Source organism: Lycium ferocissimum, unplaced genomic scaffold (genome assembly GCF_029784015.1).
Source record: "Lycium ferocissimum isolate CSIRO_LF1 unplaced genomic scaffold, AGI_CSIRO_Lferr_CH_V1 ctg29687, whole genome shotgun sequence".
Classification (NCBI taxonomy): Eukaryota; Viridiplantae; Streptophyta; class Magnoliopsida; order Solanales; family Solanaceae; genus Lycium; species Lycium ferocissimum.
This window is the reverse complement of record NW_026725114.1, coordinates 1-11,747: the sequence shown is the minus strand read 5'-3', so window position 1 is coordinate 11,747 and position 11,747 is coordinate 1. Positions and strand designations below refer to the sequence as shown.

At 40.1% G+C, this 11,747-nt stretch overlaps 1 long non-coding RNA gene across 1 annotated transcript; it reads right to left on the bottom strand.

Annotated features, from left to right (window-relative positions):
- Positions 1–1,416: 1,416 nt before the first annotated feature.
- LOC132043863 (uncharacterized) lies at positions 1,417–11,719 on the bottom strand. Its single transcript, XR_009411948.1, has 3 exons — positions 11,632–11,719; positions 11,046–11,144; positions 1,417–2,330 (listed from the first exon to the last, which is right to left on the bottom strand). It is a non-coding gene; the product is annotated as an uncharacterized LOC132043863 (long non-coding RNA).
- Positions 11,720–11,747: the final 28 nt, after the last annotated feature.

Below are 11,747 nucleotides of genomic sequence, written 5' to 3'. Positions count from 1 at the left end.
TTTTATTACGGAATTTTTTTTTTTTTTCGGAATCAAATTTTGAAATTGAATAAAATTGTATTGAATATCAAAAACTAAAAAAACTTATTTTTAAAAAAAATTTCCCTTTTTTATTTTTCAATTTTTTCAAAAATCTCTTTTTAAAATATAAAAAAACTCATCCCCCCGGGGGCCCTATTTTTTTGTGAAAGTTTCAAGGCCTCATCTTTCTATTCTCCAATCTCACTTTTCAAAATTTGGGGAACAATTTTAAAATATTTCACAATACATACTTAATCCTTGTCATCCTTCTCAGTTTTTTCAAACATGAGTGTAAAACAAACATATTGCCCCCCTTTTGCTTTTTATTCTTTTTTATATCATATATATATAATAGGAGTGGTAAAAATGTGATTAATCAGTAAGTAATAAGCAACTTTTTAGTTATTTATTTATGTAATAACTTAATTAATCGATTTAACATTAATTATTAAAGAATTTAAAAAGATAAATATAAAAATTATTTTCAAAAGAAACCTTATGTACGATTAGCCTAAATTGGTGGGAACGACGTTTATCATTATCAATATTGAAGATGAGCCTGCTTTTCAAATCCAAAGAAATACTATTTTTGAAATATTATGCTATATCGAAAATGTAAAAAAAACTAAATTTAAAAAATAAACATGTTTTTAATTTAAAGGAAGGGATAAAAACCTCAAACCTATCTGGAAAAAAAAGAGTTAACAGAAATCAAATTACCTTTTAAAATTAAAAGAAACATAAATCAAAATTTTAAAACCCAAACTTTTCCCAAATGAGCTTAATTTGGTGGCTCTTAAATCTAGAATGGAAAAAGTAGCTTTGTTCAGATATTAGTAGCACAGGCTTTGCAGAATTAATTCCAGGCAAGTTTTGGTTCACTGGTCAGTGTACTATTTAAGTCACTTTTTTGTTGTTTCTTTCTTTTTATATTACTAAACTTTGGCTAATTTCTACTTAGTCATGGTGAGCGTTTTCCTCCATCTTCTTTTCATAGCATGGAATTTACAAGGTTAATACATAATTTTCCCTCCGAACTTGTAACAAAACCTTTGAACGCCCCTCTTTCACGGACAACCTTTTTCTATCCAAACTTTCCCCAACTTTTCTTTTTTTTAACCAATAATAATAATAATAATAATAATAATTTAAAAAAAAAAAAAAAAAAAAAAGTTGGTGTTTGGTCACCTTTTTCAAACAAGTGTATGTCAAGCACCAATGAGTATGTGACACGTATCATTAAAAAAAAAAGAATAAAATTTAAAATTTACAATTACAGCCTCATCTTCTTCATCTACATGGCAGAAGACCTTTCCCCCATTTTCTCTTTTGTCTTCCCAGAACCCTGGCGAAAAAAAGTAGGAAAATGGTAGAGAAGGAGTAGACCCTTACGCAACAAAAGTTTCAACTTAAAACAACAAAAGCCAGATGATTAGACAAATGTGAGGGTTAAGCAGTAGCGTTGGGATTATATGCCAGTAATTACTTCCCAACCATTCCTGGTGACTGCTGCCAACAATTATGACCAGAGGTTTATTTTGGGGAAGATTTTAACCGAACTTGTTGCACTTTCTGGAGACCATGGGAGCTGAAAATTGGGAAGTACCGGGCTTTGCTCTTATTCAGCATTTCCAGCTTGCCAGGGTTAATTCTTAACTTCCAGCAACTAAGACCTCTTGGTTTATCTAATTGTGTGGCTATGAATTGTTTGCCAATACGAAATATTGAACTGGGTGATGGAAAGATTGGCTGGTGGAGCAGCCATGGCAGATTTAATGTGGGTCAAAATAAGGAAGAAGATGACCCAATTTAAAAATAAAAACTAATAAAATTTTGACACGTGTCACTTAAATAATGCATCTGATACAAAAACTCTCTTGTTCACGCGGTTCATTTGTTGGTAAAAGATGTACATGCCATCTGAACAAACGTGGTGTGTATTAGACACGGTTGGGAAAGTTTTGGTGTGTAAAAGGTTGTCAGTTAAGAGTGTGCCTCAAAGGAATTTCGTTACAAGTTAGGGGTAAAGTATGTATAAGCCTAATAACAACGAACCATCAGCAAAACAAATGATGGCATGTTAAATGCTATTGTCATGATGCATGACTTGGACTAAAGGCAGAACATCAGAAAGTGTGACATCAAAGTCATCTCAGCAGCCCAGAGTAACCAAGCTAAGAGTAGAAACTCAAAAGTTATGCCTTGTAAGAAAACACATAAGGAAAATTTTATGAGAGTGCATAATGAATGATTACCTTTTCGACCAACTTTATATGTACCTTTATTGAAGAAATAGTAATTATCTTCACCTGTCACATAAACAACGAGCAGTGTATTAGTGCATCGACTGTGAAAATAATAATACTGTACACCCTCCACGGGTGCCATGACCTCATATATATGAATAATATTTACATATTACATAAATACCCCTAGGTATCCCCCTTTACCCCCCCTAAAACGGGGGGGAAAAAACCACGGCGGGTTGGATCGAAATATTCAAAGCGTTGCCCGGATGTTCTTCGTGAAAATATCAAACCCAGGGATTTGGGCCCAAAAGGAACACCAAATCCCCAAAGAGCAACACGCCCCGTACAAAATGATAATCTTCGAATATGCTTACTACGATCATTTTGGGGGGAAATTAAAACCTAAGTACGTGGGGAAACATTATCCAAAAAAGTCTAACGGGAGAACGTATCATCAACCCCAACCTCGAAACAGAAACGGACCCAAAAAATTTTTTCCCCGTTGGGGCAAGCCGGGCCCCGCCCGGGGACGATTTGGGACCCGGGGGGTTGTTTTTTCGCGCCCCAAAGGGAAAGGGGGCCCCCCAAAAAAGACCCATCCCGTGGTAGACCCCAACTATGGGGACGGCCCCCCCAACCCCGCACCCGAGTAAGCAACAAAAGGGCTCCCTTGAAAAGGACGTAACCACAAACCAAAATCGGGCCGACCCCCAATTCCGAGCCCGGGGCAACCCCAAAAAATTTGAGATGTACGGGAGCATGCATAAGGGAAACCAAGTGAAAAAGGAAATGTAATATCGGTCTAGTCATGGTCAAGTATTAAAAGGGCCCCCTACCATTCCCACGGATTTTAAAAAAGGGATCGACAATAACTCACCTTTTGAGAGACAAAATGTTGGGAAGGGGAGGGTGCGTTTTTGGAAAAATTGGGTTGAACTTACAAAGAAGACCCCAAATTACTTGTGTTGGCAAAAAAATTTAACCCATTAAACTGAAACCCGGCTTGCCCCCAAGGAAGAAATGAAAACCCCCAAATCTTTCATAGCAAACTTTTTGGCCAAAAACGGAAATGAACTTGGAAATTTAAAAAGGAGAGTTCCCCAAAAAAGAATGAAAAAAAATCAACATATAAAAGAAGATAAATAATAAATTTCCCCTTACAAAAAATGAAAATTAAAATTTTGACAAAAGAACCCCGTGGGAAACCAAAAGCGCAAACGTACAGTTCGTGGGCTTGTTTAAGACCATAGATAGACTTTGGGAGACGACAAAAGATTCGGGAAAGGGGGATGAAAAACCTTTGGGCCCTTTTCCCATTACATTTCCCTCAAAAAGGCCCCCAAAAAAGGGCTTCAACGCCAAATTTGCCGAATAATCCAACCAAAAGAAATAGCAAGATTTAAAAAACCAAACCCCCAAAAAAAAGGGGTTCCATTTCAAAAGGGGGGCAAAAAGTCTCGGGAAACCCACACCGGTTTTTTGATGCTTTCCCACGACAACCCGGACGAGCCTTGGGCCGAACCACTTTACCATGTTCATCGCTTTCCGATAGACCCATTTTGTCTTAACCAATTTTTTATCAAAATTAAAATGGTACTAAGTAAGTATGATTAGGGAGTTTTGAAAACCCCGGGCCCCTGGCTTGACGCCACTTTGGCCCCTTTTTAGCTTTTAAAACAAGGGGTTCTTTTAATCCAAAGTTTTGAGATTTAATAGAGTTTTTGGGTTTTTAAAAATACCATCTTTAGCGCGAGTCCGCATTCCATGAACATTAGTAAAGACGGGGAACAAAGATGCCCCCAAAAAGGGAGGGGGCGACATTCTTTTGGGACCACGGAGGGAAGGGCCAAATGTAATTCGTTTGGGGGCTCAAAAAGGAGGGGGGAAGACGACTGGGAAAAGGTTTGGGACAACAGCGGCCAGGAATGGGGAAAACCCCCCCAAGGGATGTAGGGGGCGGGAAAGGGGGAGTGAACCGGTGGGGGACAAGAGGCCCACGAGTTTTAGGGGACGGGGGTGAACCCGGGGAGGGGGGGACGGACGGGGTGGCCCCAAAGGTGACCCCTTTCACCAAGGGAATGGGGGAGCCACATTAGTTCCGGGGTTTGGGGGAGAAGGGAAAAAAGTGGGGGGGCCCAAAATCACAGCCCCCAATGATTTTGGGGATATTTGACTCCACCAAGGTTCGTTTGGATAGACACTCTAAAGCGACCCCCGGCTCCCATATCCCCGGCCCGTAATGGGACCCAAACCCCAATTAACCCTTAAAACCCGGGGAGCAAAGCCAATAAAAACCCACATGGGGACCTGGGAGCCTTTTTGAGGGTTTTTGGGGCGGGAAAAAAAACCCGATTTGAAAGGCAAGAAATTATAATCCGGAACCCGTTTAAAAAATTTTCCCATGGGTGATAAAACCATGAAAAAGGGAGTTAATCGATTAATGATATAGGTGGTCGTTATGGGGCCTTCGACCCATAATTTTTGGGGTAGGGGGGCCGCAAAAGCATTGTTGGAACAAAATACAGTTGTCGATGTTTTCGCCGCCCCCCGTTTTCCCTTTGGTGCCCGGGCTGATTTTCGAAAAAAAATACCATGATGTAAAAAAGGGTTTAAATTTAAAAAAGGACCGTTATCAAACCCACGCCCTCCATCACTTTGAAAAAGTTTTATTTTTTGTATCAAATAAATTCTCAAACCCAAATTTTGGAAAAAAAAAAATTTTTATTTTAAAATCCCATTTTTTTTAAAAAGGGTAAATCCCAAAAGTAAGGAGAATAATCTCCCCAAAAAAAACATAATATCCCTATCCAAGATTTGAGGGAAAAAAATAGATTGCCATAAATAAAATGAACAATTTTCAAAGGGTTTTTCACACGAAGAAGACATCTTTAAACAAGACGAGAGATTTTCCCCAAAAAAAGAAACACTCGGGAAAAAAACTAGTTGCCCAAAAGCCTTATTTTTTCCCAAGTTGGGGGTCTAGAACTCTTCTCCCAAAAGGGGCCAAGTCGACGATGCCAAAGGGGGCCGGGGGAAGGAGGTTGTCAAAAGGTATTGGCGGGGTAGGGCCCCCTTGGGGAGGTGATCGGGTTTCAAATTCCCCCTTTTTAGCCTTTAAAAAAGGACTTTTCCCCCCGTGGTTTCCCTTTAAAAACATGATTCTCGTCAAAACTCATGGGACAATTATTATCTTTAAAATTTTTGAACGGGCATTAAATTAAATTTGTTGTGGAACAGGATAAAAGAGTTTAACTTCAAAGACTTATTGGGATTTTTGGAGGGGGTCCCAAAATTTTTTAGGGGACTTTAATTCCCTTTCAACCCCCAAATTGAACCCGGAGAGTAAAAAAGACTTATTCGTTAAAATACCTTTGATCAAGGGGTCAAAGGGAAAATGCCCAATCGGGAAACCAAGTAGTTTTAAATTTTCCCCGATAGGAAAAGGCCCACGGGAGACGACGTCCCACCAAACGGGAAAAAAAGCTTTTAGGAACCCCGGATGATAGCATATTTTACATACAAAGGGGGGAGTATTAGTCCCCAAAAACCCCCTCAAAATTAGAGTTGCCCCAAAGATATGGTTAGACCAAGGAAAGGGGGCCATTCTTTTAGATCTTAAACCCAATTACAAAGGGCCCTTTCCTCCCGGAGTAGGGCCCAGGGGTGCATTTTTTTTGGCCCCAAGGGCACCCCCTTTTTTTGGCCTCCGTGTTGCCGGGGCCCCTTTCCGGACCACGCCCCGGCCCCCGGCCCCCGGGGCCCCCCCGGCCCTCGCCCCCTTTCCGTTATTTTTATTGTATTGTTTTTTGGGATGGTAATTTAGGTAAGGGGGTTAGTGGTAGAGCGGGCGAAGTACTTGCAAAAAGCCCGAGGTCACTAGCCCCTGTTTCCCTTTTTTCTTGAAAATCACCCCCGGGTTTTTGAACCAAGAGAAACCCACCTCAAAGGGGCCTTGGAAAAAAGAGTAACTCCGGAATGAAGGATTAAAAAATCCTCCAAACCCAAAAAGGGGAAATTTAATTAAGCCCATTTGACAGGGGGAATTGATAGCCAAAAAAATCCCCCTTTTTCGGTTTAATCCCACGAAGATACGCCTCCTAGATTGAGTCTGCCTTTTCATTGAGACAAAATACGTTTAACCCATGGGGCCGAGCCTACTTGCTTCTAAAACGAGGCCGTAATCTCTCCCAAATCTTATCGAATGTTTAATATCATGGACATCAACTAAAGTCTCTTTGCATAAAAAGCAAACAGACACCACGCACGGGGTTGGGTCAAATTTGTATCCAAAGATGATAATCGGATTGCCACTCTCCGATGATGAGCATCCCAAAATATAAAGTGAAAGGGCCGGGGGGGAACCTAAAACCCTTCTGCGAAAACCCGGCAAAAAGAAACGATTCAAATTGTGTACGCCACCGGAAATAATCTTCAAAACATTGGAAATAAATAGAACAAAATTTTTGACATTAAATTTGGAAGGGTTTTGACAAAACTGGGGAAGGGGAAAAGAGGGCGAGAGGATGAAAAACCGGGGGTCCCAAAAGGGGAAGGGTTTGGGTTGGGGTACGAGTCCCGGGGACCCGAACGTCGAACCCCCCAAGAAAGACCACGCCCCAAAAAGGGGGGGTTCCGGGAAAAAGGAGAAGGGGCCACGGGCCGTGTTGGGGTCCACAAAAATTTTCGAGGGTTTCTTTTTCCCCCCTTGGTGCATAGGAAACGGGAGACACGAGGGGCCCAACGAAAAAAAAAACGGGGCGGGGGTTTAAAGAAAGGGGTAAAGACGACAAAGAGAAGAAAGAGGCGTGGACAAGACCCCGGGCTCTATTGGGGGGCCGGGAAGAAGGAATTCAAAAGATGCCATAAACCGGGGGGAAGGAAAAAGGGACAACGCAAAAAAAGAAAAGAAAAAAAATTAAACCCCAGAATAACGGGCTCTTGATACCATGTGAAAATAAATCCTTTTTCACCCCCCACGGGGGCCATGACCTATTTTATTATGAATAATATTTACATATTACAAAAAACCCCTAAAAAATCCCCCTATTAAATACCAAAGTTAATAATAAATCTGAAATTTTTCCAAAAGTGATCCCAAAAAATTAAAAACGCTTTTAAACTTTCCACTTAGTAAAACTAATTATACTAAAAAGGGGACTATGACTAAACAAATTTATTGTTTGGGAAAATGTTTATTTTAGGGCATAGGGGTTTTGCTTTAAACCTAACCCCGCCTCAAAGCCAATGAGGGTCCGGGATATTGATTATATATCCTCCGGCCTATTCCTCCCTTCTTTCCCAAAACTAGTAAAAAGAATTTGTCTTTTTTTTTTATAAGGGTGGTGCCGGATTTTGGTGCCCTCGAAAACCCCCTTGGGGCCCCACTACCCCCCCGGGCGGACCGATAATCCCACGAACAACAAAAAAGCTGAAGGATCCCCCCGCGCGGGGTCCGGGGGGGGGTAGAGTGCCCTTGAACCCCCCCCTTGAAAGGGGGGCCGTTTCCGAAAGACCCCCGGCTCAAAAGAAGAAAACAAAAAGGAAAAAAAGACAAAAAGGGATAAAAGGGGGCTATCAAAAAAAACATGAAAACGAGGAAAAAACAAAAGGAAAGTTGTCACGACCCCGCCCCCCGGGGGCCCTATATGTCCGGGGCCTTTTTAAATGCTCTACCAACAAACCAAAATACCAAATAGCTAATGCGGGAAAACATATTTTAAATCCATCCCAATTAATTTACGTCGAACATACTATACATATATACATGGGGGAAACCCTGAGAACCCGTTAGGGCTTTATATGGGAAAAAGTGGAAACTCGCCCCTTTTTACCGAACGGGACCCCCTTTATCCACAAACAGTTTCCGGGCATTTCTTGTTAAAACCGAACAGGGGACACCCCCCGCCGTCCGTTGGTCAAAAGCTAAAAGAAATGGGTAGAAATCCTCCAAAAAATGGGGGCCCCGGAAAAAAGGGAGCCTCCGAAGGGAACAAAAACTTGGGAGACCCCCTCAATAAGCTTTCCGAACCCTTGGAGGGGCCAAACCCCCCGAAGAAGGGGGGCCGTTTTAAAAAATGTACCGAGTAGCAAAGTCGAAATCCGGGGAACAAAATCATAGGGAATTTGGATGTACAAAAGTGTAACCGACAAACCATAAAAAAATTAATCGTCGGGGGTGTTTTGGGAACAAGATCTTATAAAAACCAAAGGTGCGGTTTGACATACAAAGCCTTCGTGGGAAGACGAAAATACGCCCTTTAAACCCGGAATATCAAAATGCTAACTTTACATGGGGAAATAAAACCAAGGCATGCAATACACACCGGGGGCCCAAAAACAAATACATCAACATACCCGGGAGGGACATATCCCCCGGGGAGCCGGGGCCCGGCCCAAACACGGGGTCCCCGGAAAAGGGACATATCCCGGGAAAAGGGGGGGAAACCCACCATCCCATCCCAACCTTCCCGTCCGGGGGCCCGGACTATCCCGTTCCGAACCGTTCACAAACCCCGGAGACCGGACTTATCCCACCGCTCCAAAAAGGCCACGGACCAGCCCGGACATATACCAGTACCCCGGGACCCGTTACAACGGAGTTTCCCCACTTACCCCCAAGATTTTAACCCCACATCCTATGGGACCCCCCGACCATTTTTTTAAAACCGAACACATATCAATTTTATCCCAAAAACTTTATGCCAAGATAGTCTTTCAGGACCGTTTTATACTTCAAACTACGCCCAAACCAAGGATAAAAAACCTTATCGTTTATTTTCGGGGGAGTAGCTAAAGGTTTTTTTTAAATTTAAATCCCCAAAACGAATTAGAACCACAATCGGACCGAGTTTAATGGCCCCCCCTCGGGTCAGGTCGAGGTTGCAAAAAATTTTTACAAACTTTAGCCCCCAAGGAACCCCCAAGGGAAAGTTTAAAAGTAATCCGGGTTCGTTTGGGAAAGTTAGGGGTTTTTAAACATTTGTCCCAAAAATAAAAGGAAGAAAGTAATTCAATTATCCGAATGAATAGTACCCAAAATTAAACTCGAATTTCGATGCATAAAACCCCTTTCCCCAGGCCCCATTAAACCTAAATAGCGACATGCCTTTTGGGGGGGGAAGGTTTACATCCCTTTGATAGTCCCTTACGCTGCCAATCCCCAATTCTCGTTTCGTCGAAACCGAAATGGTCTTTTTAACCAAGCTTAAAAAAACCCAAAGTTAACATTTCAACGGGGTTTTCCTTTTTGGCCAAATTTTTTTGGGGACCCCCCCTTCAAATATGACCCCCCCGGGGTTCAACTCCCCCCAAAAAAACCCAAACAAAAAGAAAACAATCCCAAAGAATCATTATAAAAACAACAAAAGCTAACTAGTTTTCTTTTCTACATACCCAACAATTTTCATTCCACCCACATTTCCCAAACCCAAAATAATATTTTCATACTCTTTACTTTTATTCAAACCTCAAATACAATTCAAGAACATTTCACATTATTTCACAAATTATACAAAAATTCCACCGAAACCCTAATTGTTTAAAACTTCCCAAATTCCAAAATAAACTTTCATAACATATTTTTATCTTCCAAATTTCCCCCCCAAACCATCACCATTTGCACCTTTCAAATTTTCCCCCTGATTACATGTTTTGTATCCCAAAACGCTACTTTCCGGGCCCCCAAAATTAAAACAAATTCTTCTGGTTTACTTAAACCATTATTCTTTCCCTCTACTTCCAAAATCATAACCATACAATTAACCCAAAAAAAAGATTAATTCATTTTCATTCCACTTCCCTCTTCCGGCCCCAAAATCCAAATTTTTTTTAAATTCTGGGTTTTTCAACTTTCATTTAAATTTTCCCCAAAACCTTAAAATCCATAAAGTTAACCCCCCTGCCCGTGCCTTTCACCGGGCCCCTTTTAAAATATATACACACACCTTTCCCCACCCCTTTTCCAAATTATGCTTTTCTTCATTAATACCCAAAATATATTAACTTAAAATAACAAAAACTGAAATTTACCTTTCCCAAAAACCCAAATTCTTTGCCAAAGGAAAAACCCTTTCTTTCCAAAAATAATTATGCCCTTGTAGAGCACCTTGAGTTCCACTAATTTTGGGAGAACCCAAAATTTTTTAGCCCAAAATTGAAGGCTTGGGAAAAAATTTTTCCCTTTTTTTTTTCTCCCCTTCTTTTCTTTGGCCACGGCCTTTTTTTTTTTCCTCTTGATTTTTCTTTTTATTTTTTTGAACCTTTTTAAGGTTTAAAAATCCTTTATGTAAATTTAAATTAAAACACCAAAATTAATTAACGGTTTGGGCTCATAGTTGGCCCGGGTTTGGGGTTTCCCCTAGTTGGGCCTTATTTTTATTTTTTTCCCCCCAATTTCATAATTCATTTTGTAATTAAAAAAAAAATTTAAAAAATTAAAAATTTTTCCCCAGGGCCTTTTTCCCGGGGTTTCGTTTAAATTTCCATAACCGACATACACATGCTAAAAATTTTAAAAATCGCCTTTTTCTCCAAAATTTACAATTGTTTTAAATTTTTCCCTTTTGCCCAAAAGGCATATAAAAAAGTCTTAGAAAAGGAAAAACCCCCAAAAATAAATTTAAAATAATTTAAAACGGAAAAAAATAAGCGGAAAAACAAAAAACATGAAAAAACGAAGAGAAAACCAACTATACCTTTTTTGAAAGGAAAAAAACCCCTTCATCCTTAATCAAACCAATTTTTATGGTTTGACAAATTTGAAATAAATATTTTAACCTTTTTAGCCTAAGGTAGTATTCGAATCCAATCTCCCATGGTTTTCATCTCAATTAATTGATTGCTACTCAGAGGTTCTCTAAAGCTAGCGGTACCATCCTACACTAAAATACAAGTCTCTAGTCAGACCAATGAGACATAATCCTGGTAACACTTTTTTTTCAAACACCTACTGTAAGCATAATAACAGCAATTAAGACATAATCCTGGTAACACTTTTTTTTTTTTTTTTTTTTTTTTTTTTTTTTAGGGGTGTCCTTGCTTTTCCCCCCCAAAAATTTTCCTGCCCCCCGGTTTTTCAAATGGAATAAATCCCTTAAAAATTTTTTTAAAATTAAAAACATCCCCCCTTTCCCAAACCTTGAAACTAAAAAAAATTCCCTTTTTTAGTGTTTAAACCCCAAAATCACTTTATAGATAAACCCTTTTAGGGTTCCTTTAAAAAAAATTCCCAGGGTCATTGTTTTCTCGGTTACTAGATGAAGTGTACCCCTATTTGAAGCAGGGATAAGCAAATGATTTTTGCATTAAAGGAAATAATTTTTAAAGAAAGAATACTACAATTAGAGAGAAACTTGTACAGAACCTGGAAGTGGATCAATAGGAAAAAGGCCCCGGACCATAGTCTTTGGGTTTTTTCTTTTTCGAAAAAAAAAAATTGTAAACAAAAAAGGGGCGGTTCTAGTAACGGGGAATGGATGG